The sequence below is a fragment of the Stylophora pistillata genome, chromosome 2 (genome assembly GCF_964205215.1).
Source record: "Stylophora pistillata chromosome 2, jaStyPist1.2, whole genome shotgun sequence".
NCBI classification, from domain to species: domain Eukaryota; kingdom Metazoa; phylum Cnidaria; class Anthozoa; order Scleractinia; family Pocilloporidae; genus Stylophora; species Stylophora pistillata.
This window is the reverse complement of record NC_142520.1, coordinates 23,008,695-23,017,270: the sequence shown is the minus strand read 5'-3', so window position 1 is coordinate 23,017,270 and position 8,576 is coordinate 23,008,695. Positions and strand designations below refer to the sequence as shown.

Genomic DNA, 8,576 nt, shown 5'->3' with positions numbered 1-8,576 from the left:
AAGCATTCTATTTCTAAGTTATAAGTAATTTATGTTGTATATAACGGGTTATTAGTTAGTTTTGTATGTATAGTACCAAGTATGTCAATTATGTAATTGTTCACTGAAAAGCCCCAGACGGAGATGTGTTCAATAAAATGTATGTATGTATGTAATTTGGTAAGTACATCATCTTAGACTTTCTCGTAGAAACTAAGGGAGGAAATGGCGCACTAGCTGGACAGGGTAACTAACTAACAACTGATTTGTAGACCGGTCAAACAGCGGGTTGACTATGTAGCCTGCTAAATGATCACTTGATTGAAAAGCTGAGTAAATGATAGTATGACTTGCTTACTGACTGAAGGGCTGACTGACTTTAAGACTGACTGACTGGCTTACTCACTGACTGATTGATTGACCGACTGGTTGACTGACTGACGGACTGATTGACCGACTGACTGACTGACAAACTGGCTGACTGACTGATTGACTGACTGACTGACCGACTGGTTGACTGACTGACTGACTGACCAATTGACTGACTGACTGACTGACTATGTTACTGACTGACTCACCGACCGACTGAAAACGAGATTTTGTTTGACCGATCTGTTAACTGATTGAATGACTGACTAACTGCTATCAGATGGAGATTGACTGACTGACTGACTGACCGAGCCGAATGAGTGGTTGAATAATGTAACAGTTATTATACTAACTTTATTGCACGCTGGCTTTTTTTTTTTTCGCTCATCTTCTTTAACGTTCGTGTTATTAAAGAAACGCGGATATAATCGAGACTCCATTAAGACAAGATTTACGAATGAACCCAGTTCAAGCCTCCGAGTGACTGCACCATTCCTCAGCGTGGAAAAATATGACATGTTAAGTTACAGAAATACAGGCAAGCTTACCTTCGAAAAATGATCTTGGGAACCGTCTTTGCCAGTATGGCAGTAAACAGTGTGAAAAATCCAGGAAACTCCCAAACACAAGATTGCGCCGACAATGAAGCAGCTAAAGTCAAGTTTCTCGTGCCAGTCTCCAGGGAATGGATTAGCGACAGTGACGGGTCGCACAAGCATGTACGATGTAATACACACAAACACAATAAAACCAATCAAATGAGTCCAAATATTTATTACCCGTTTCACTGTGAAGTTTAAAGATACTCTTAAAGCAGTATCTAAAACATGCATCGGTGGTTTGTGGAAACTGGATGAAAATTAACTTCCGCAAGGCCAGTCTGGTAGTTCAGAATGGGACAGAAGGTGTTTTTCATTATGATATACCAACTCTGACTCCTGGCGAAATGATTTCTTCCTCTGCAACACCATTCCTAGTCTCTTGTGAATTTTCTTTTGCAGCGTTTTGCTTTCTTTCGTGTCTTTGAGGAGTACCAGTCATATCTTTTCAACAATATAAGCCTCCTTTGAGCTCGTAAATGAGTACGATCCAACAGAGAAAACCTAATTCTGCCCAGTAGGCATACATCAAATGAATACCTACAACGCCGGTTTAAGAAATCTAAACAGTACTGACTATAGGTCATCGTATTCACCAGCTTCTCGCTTGCATTTATGCAGAATACGATTCTATGTGCTATTCTTTTACCCAATAATTCAAACCTGTCCTTAATTCTAAAACAATGATTTCTTGAATTAGTTTATCAAACGGAAACGCACAGTTGAAATCACGTTATCTCAACAATGCTAATGATTGACTCCATAGAAAATATTTTCTCTAATGACGCTATAAAAATAACTTCGGCTTAAGGATGTAAACTTTTTTCTCTTAATTTAATGTATCAGCATTTGGCATAAAAGTAAAGTCTCAAGAGAAAGTGTAAGGTTCGGTTATTCGAACGACTCAGAGATGTGTTGCAAAACAATTCGATTTATAAGATACAATGAAATATACGAAGTTCATATAGTCGGAACTGCGGTATTTGATACAGTTGAAATCACGTTATCTCAACAATGCTAATGATTGACTCCATAGAATATATTGTCTCTAATGACGCTATAAAATTAACTAATCTGATTTTCGCTATTGCTTAAATAGCGCTATCTACTGCGAGGATCGTGCATCATACGTAATTCGATTTATAATACCATTCTTTGTTATGATGAAGATTATCCTCAAGCTGTCACTTAATTGACCAAACCATCAACCCGGATATAAAAAATCTTTCCGTGTGTAGTTGAATTACCTTTAGTTAGCAGTTTGTCGCCTCAGTTCACTGATGCTTGTCTGTACTGCGGTTCATATTTATAAGGATTATATCGCTCCTTACGCTTTCATTGGAGCAACTGAAGGATAAAGATATTTTCCGAGCATTTAAGACCTTAAGTTTATGTTGATTTCCTTACTTGGTTCCATCGCTTCTAACTGTTAACCGACAACAGAAAGAGAGCCCGATCTCGCCCGAGTCTTAATCCGTTTTCAGAACCATAGACAATGTTTAATAAATCATTCAAGCGCATTACTAAGCGGTACGGATATTTTCATTGTTATGGTTTTCAAAGCTTTGAAAACAAAACTTACGCTTCAAATCCGGACAAATCTTTCACGGACTCTAACAACTTCAGAAAGGTAATAACTTTGAACGCACAACAGTCACGCGCACTATCCATTGGGCTAACTGGGCTAACTGATCTAGACTCTTTCACAGAAATTCACGAAAGTTAGTGATAGGAATTACACGATCCTCGACATCTGAATTTTTTCTACTTATTATATAAACACTGACGAAAAAACCTGACCATTTCGCTTTGGCTGCAAAAGGTGCAATTTATTATGGAACCTTAGTAACGGTGATATTTTCACTTGTGAAGATAACGTGTTACTTTCACGGTGCGCGAAAGCTCGCCAAGTATTTCATTAGTGTTTATATACCAAAATATAATACCACACACTACTTCATTGACGCCTACCCATGAGGCTATAAGCGATATATGATAATGATAATGATGTTCAAAATCGTAACAACGAAAAAAACAACGCGGTTAATCAAGTGGGTTAATTGTCAATTGGTTCATGCTCTAGCGTGCTCTATCGAGTTATGGAGCACGCGGGAAGTCTGGAGAGCACGAAAGAAGCGTAAGAGTTGCCCGAGGCGATAGCCGAGGGTAACTCTAGCTTCTTGAGTACTCTCCAAACTTCCCGCGTGCTCCATAACTCGATAGAGCACGCTAAAGCATGAACCAATTGTTTTAGAACATAGCCGGTGGAATTTTGCATCAAATCTGACACGAAAAACGGACAACAATATCAGAATTGATTGTTCGCGGTAAGCCGAAATATTAAGCAAAATAGGGAATAGTTTTTATTTCAAGTTTTCTGTTTAAGGCTCGAGCTTTATTTTACTGCGTTTAAATACTTAATTCTTTATTTTTAAAAAGGAAATCAAGCTCAAGAATGAAACTTTTATTTAACAATTATTTCCTGATTAAATATAAAATTCTCCTAACGACAGAGAAGAAACTTTGCGGTTTAATTGGTTAATTTACAACACGCCACATTTTCTGTTTCTCTGAGAAAACGAACACTTCGCGCAAGAGAAGAGTTAACGTAAGTCAAATTGCTTCTAAAAGTATATCGATTGCCGAGAATACACCATTGCAAAACGGTCTAAGTAAACGCTGAGAACAGTATAACAGTAAATGTCCACAAGTGTGGCTAAAATTTGATCCAAGAGTGATGTGGACATTTTGAACGGTGCAGTTGTTAAAGAAAGATCCGAAGCCGCTTGTGGTTTTCTCAGTTGTAGTGAACACAACGAGGCCGTTTTCCTGCACTTCTTTCTGTATGTTTATGGCGGTTACAGTGGCAAGAGATTCGGATCTGTCAGAGGTCAAGCCTTTCGAAAGGACTTCGCTGCAGGTACAGAGCTGTGCTGTCGAGGGCTGCGTGTTGCAATGTAAAACACTCTGTTCGCTACGGTGACCAGAGATTGCCATTATGTGGCGGTTCTCTACACCAGCATTCGACCGTAAGGTGATTGCGGTGGCTCTGACGCTGTGGTTGGTGTACATTTTGGAGAGTTTTGCTTCGTCACTGATGCTTTTCATCATCTCGTCGAGTTTGTTGCCACCAATTGGTCGGGCGTCGAACCAGACTTTATCGTCATAGTTCCACTTAGAATTCTTTCTCGGATACTGAAAGAGAGCATCGCACTGAGGATTGAGTTAGGCCATGTAAAACTTCAAAGCTTTGTATCCGTCGTTCTCTTCAGGTGTTTCAAACATTCTTGACAATTTGTCGTTGCTGGATACATCAGTCACTCCTCCGGGATCGTTTTCTGTCGCTTTATCAGCGCCATTGTGACAAATCTTCCCGACGCATCAACTTCAAACTTGAAGCTCGTTTTCTTCAGCTGCCTCTGACCTTCTCTTCCTCTCCGGCAAAAGAATAAAATAACGTGAAACACTACATTGAGGAGGAGGGTGAGTGGATTACTCAGTGCAATGGCTGGCGATGCTCTCAACTTCATCAAGTCTTCCCTCTCTATGGCTGGCTTGTGGGTGACATTTTCCTTGCCCTGGCTCTTCAAACGGACTATCTGAGCGTTTATCATTTCATTTAATCGTTTAAATCGAGGATCTGAACTCAGTTTGAGCCCTCTGCTTAGGGGTGGTGCATTCAGGTATCTCTCAATAGAGTGCCTGAAACCAAAGAGAGAGGATTTGCTATAGGATTCCCCGGACTTGTTCCTGGCCTCGGCATAGAATCTACGCAGGTTTGTGTCCAGTTGTCCTACCGTCATGTTTTCCATTGAAGTTTGTTTTGTTTCTCGTTACACCAAGCTAAAATAAAAAAAAATTTTCTTAGAGTTTAAAAAGAAACCATTTGAAAGTTATTTTCATGAAGGAAAACCAGACAGAAAGACTGTTATTGCTACATCTGTAATTTGATGTAATTAAATGTGTTAATCCTTTCGCAAACAATTTTTCCGTGAGTTTTACTATTCCCGAGAACAACTGTAAATATATATTCAACAATTTTAAAACGGAAAAATTTAAGCTTGCCTTTGAAGGTTGAAACAGACCAGTTTGTCATTTGTTTGGTTTTACCAGAGTGTCTTTCTGTCAAAATTTGTTGCATTTCACCCTCGAACAGTGAAGCGAATCGTGACGGCGCTGATGCCGAGTCTCCTTTTCCGTTGTTTTTCTTTTTTTCTGCCACATTTAAGAACTCTAACCCAAGGGAAAAGGTCGGAAAATTGTCTTCGTTTTGGGACTGGTGGGCCGAGTCTCTGTTTGTATACATTATTGCCGCAAAATATATTATTTTTTCCCGCGCTAACAATGGCCGCTCGCGCGAAAAAAAAAATATTCTGGCGAAGCGATTTGCTCACGCTATCAGCGTGCGCTATCGGGATTTTGACCACGCTTACGTGTAATGAATTGGATTGCGCGGCTCTGCTAACTATGTTCTAAAATTAACTAGGCACAGCTAGTTTACATCGGCTTTAGTGTGTCATCTCTTGCACATCGATTTTATTATTTTCTGTTCATGTCATATTTTAGATATTTCATAATTTCCACCGTGAGCTTTTACTTATCAATTACGTGATTACGTATTTCATACATTGCTAATTTTGAGGGCCTCACTGAAAACCGCTATGGCGAACTGGGCTCCCTCTTTAAATATTTTTTAATCATAACTATAATGATGTACACCCCGAGTATATACCGTCGTTAAACCATTATAACCGGCGGTCAGAACAATCAGTGCAAGTGTGGTGTGATCAAAATGTTTCTCGTCCCGGTGAAAGCAGGCTAGCGATGCTTTTAATGAAGTTTTGGACAACTTTGATGAGCAGTGAAACAGTTTGCTGAAGAACAAGGCACGAATAATTTCAAGAAGAACGTTTATATGAGGTGAGTAAACTTATACCAATGATCTTAGCCAGACCCGACGATAAACGTTTCTAAGCCCAAGCAATTATTTAAAATTATCTTTACTGTCAAATAGTGATACAGTGCGTCTCGTGTATTTCATTTATCGCGTAGATACATGGAGAAAAACAGCCTCGTAACCCTGTCACTGGATCAGTTCCGAGGCTTGTCCAAATTGAAAGACGAGCTCAGTAAGTAAACTCAACAATTTTATTTGAACGAGATGGCGGATTGAAACTATACCTAACTGCACCAGTAGAAATTCTTGACCTTTCGCGAGATATCTGATCATCTGTAATTCGGCAATGTTCATTAGCGGCTGTCGTATTATTTGGTTAATTTAAATTTTCTGTTAGGGGATGTGGGATTGCGAAAAAAATAAAGAACACATACTTGAGGAATAAGTAATTCTAAATTACAAGTTAAATTGTATCTGTGGCGTGACACAAAAAGTGAGCAGACTTATTCCTTCACCCTTGTTCTACATACGGTTTCGTTGAATTACTCAAACTAGTGTGCCTTGGCTGGCTTAGATTCAGACACCTTAAGCTTGGAATTTACCAGAGTCACGTATGACATTGCTCGAGTTTGAAGTTGCTATTACATCCAAGATAGCAACTGCCAACTCTGATCTCATTGGCATGATGTCACCTGACAGAAAAAAAAAGACAATTATTAAAAGGACGTAGCGATTCTTTCCCATATATAAATAAGCGCGTACTCATACTCGGATGAAGCGAGGCAACCGTTAACTGCCATTACCTAATTTTTTAAGTAGTCCCAAGCAGTGAGGTATTTTTTATCTCCTTTTTGGTGTCACATAATTTATAAAGATATTTTTTTATAATAAGACGCGGAAGAGTTGATAAAGCTATTAGAAGTTTTTTTTGCAATGGAAGTTTGCTTCTAGAGTTTTCTGTACTTTAAGTAATAATGATCCATCTTCTTTGTCGTTCAAGGGCTGTTTATCAGAACAATATTCAGTACCTACAGCGTGGAGTTTTTAAAGACTTAACAAACATGCAGCTCGTGTAAGTCTCTGTTTCTCATTAGCATTTTTAATCGACGCTAATGAAGCACTGCAAAACTGGGGTCTTGTGAGAGTGCAGTCGTCGGCATGTTCTGCATCTCCGTCATTTGAGTAGGTTGTGTCAAAAGTTACACACGAGTGACCACGATTGACAGCAAATGACCATGAGTGAACATTAACAACCAAGGGTGACCAAGAAGTGATATGTTTGGCTGACATCATAATCTCATTATCATCAGGTGACTTCATCCAAAAACTTCTGATTTCAACGTAGATAAACCATTCACGGAGACTGACATATGCAAACAATGTAGCACTTCCTTCATTGAAAGCGTAGTTCCCAGAGCTACTTCGCTGTCAAAAACTGTTGCCCAATTAGTCCGTTTCCGTCCAGAATCCCGGCAGACAGAAGAAATTAAGTTAGGGAAATGAATGGGAAGAAAACGAGCGATAAATACAAAAAAATACCTTAAAATAGAAAATAAAAGATAAAAACAAAACAAACGAAAAAAAAAGCAAAGGTGCAAAGTTGACAGAGAAGACTCTTCTCTTCGTCACGGTGACGAGTGATTGAAACCGGATAAAAGTTTCGTGTGGTGGGAAGCAGGAAGATGACACCACTCCTTCCCTCCTCTAGTTACTGCTTACTGGTTACTCTTGATCACACGAGTAACTAATGGCAAGTAGTGGTCATTCGTGGTCGCTCATAGTAACTCGGAGTTACTCGTGGTTACTCGTGGTTACTCGTGGTCACTCGTGGTCACTCGTAGTCACTCGTGGTCACTCGTGGTCACTCGTGGTCACTCGTGGTCACCACGGTCACTTGTGGTTACTCATGGTAACTAGTGGTCAATCATGATCGTTCGGGGTTCCCTCGTGGTCATTTGTGGTCACTCGTGCTCATTCGGTGTTACTCGCACTCTCTCACAATCACTTATATTGGCTTTTTTTTTAAATGTAACTTTATGTTCTAATGTTTGTCATTAACGAGTTACCCTTTCATTCTATCGTCGTTTACAGAAGCTTTTACTTCAACAAAATCCGCACAGTGAGCAACGAGCAATTTAAAGATATCGCGCCAAGTATTCGATTCCTGTGAGTATGAACAAACTACTATTATTCAAGACGTACGTGTGATTAAGCTTCACCGTGAGTGAATTCCAAATTCAAAGGAGACAATGCCCGTAACTCTCGGATTAGCGTCCCTTCCCCCATCTTTACAGACAAGTAATGCAGTCAGCCTAATCATGCAAGTTGAGAATTGCACTATTCGCGCTGCCCATAGATACCTTTAAGAGTATAAAACCATAGTGGTTAAACTAAGGATGGGCTTTGTATATTAATGCACCGTTATACCGTTATCACGCACAAGTTTTCAGTATAATCCTAAAACCAATCAGATCTGGCCACCGAGAGCTTTTAGGAAAACTAAATTAGGGCTTCCTTTCAATGAAAAGTCCCCTCTCAAGTAGATTACAGTTGTAATATGGCATGTATACACACTTCGAGATATTAGGCATGTTTTACGTACTCAGTAACGAATTATTCTTATTCAGATAAGTGTGACTATGTTGGGAAGGGGGTCTTGGTTACTTACTCTCTCGTCTTCTAAAATGCCCTTTTTTCCCATTACTTAGGGTCCTAACTGAATTGTTAACAAC

General features: G+C 39.5%; 2 pseudogenes; one reads left to right on the top strand and one right to left on the bottom strand.

Annotated features, from left to right (window-relative positions):
• LOC148737857 (adiponectin receptor protein 2-like) overlaps positions 1-1,588 on the bottom strand; it is an 8,695-nt pseudogene extending 7,107 nt beyond the window's left edge.
• Positions 1-8,576, top strand: part of LOC148737851 (uncharacterized) — a 161,881-nt pseudogene that overhangs the window by 86,580 nt on the left and 66,725 nt on the right.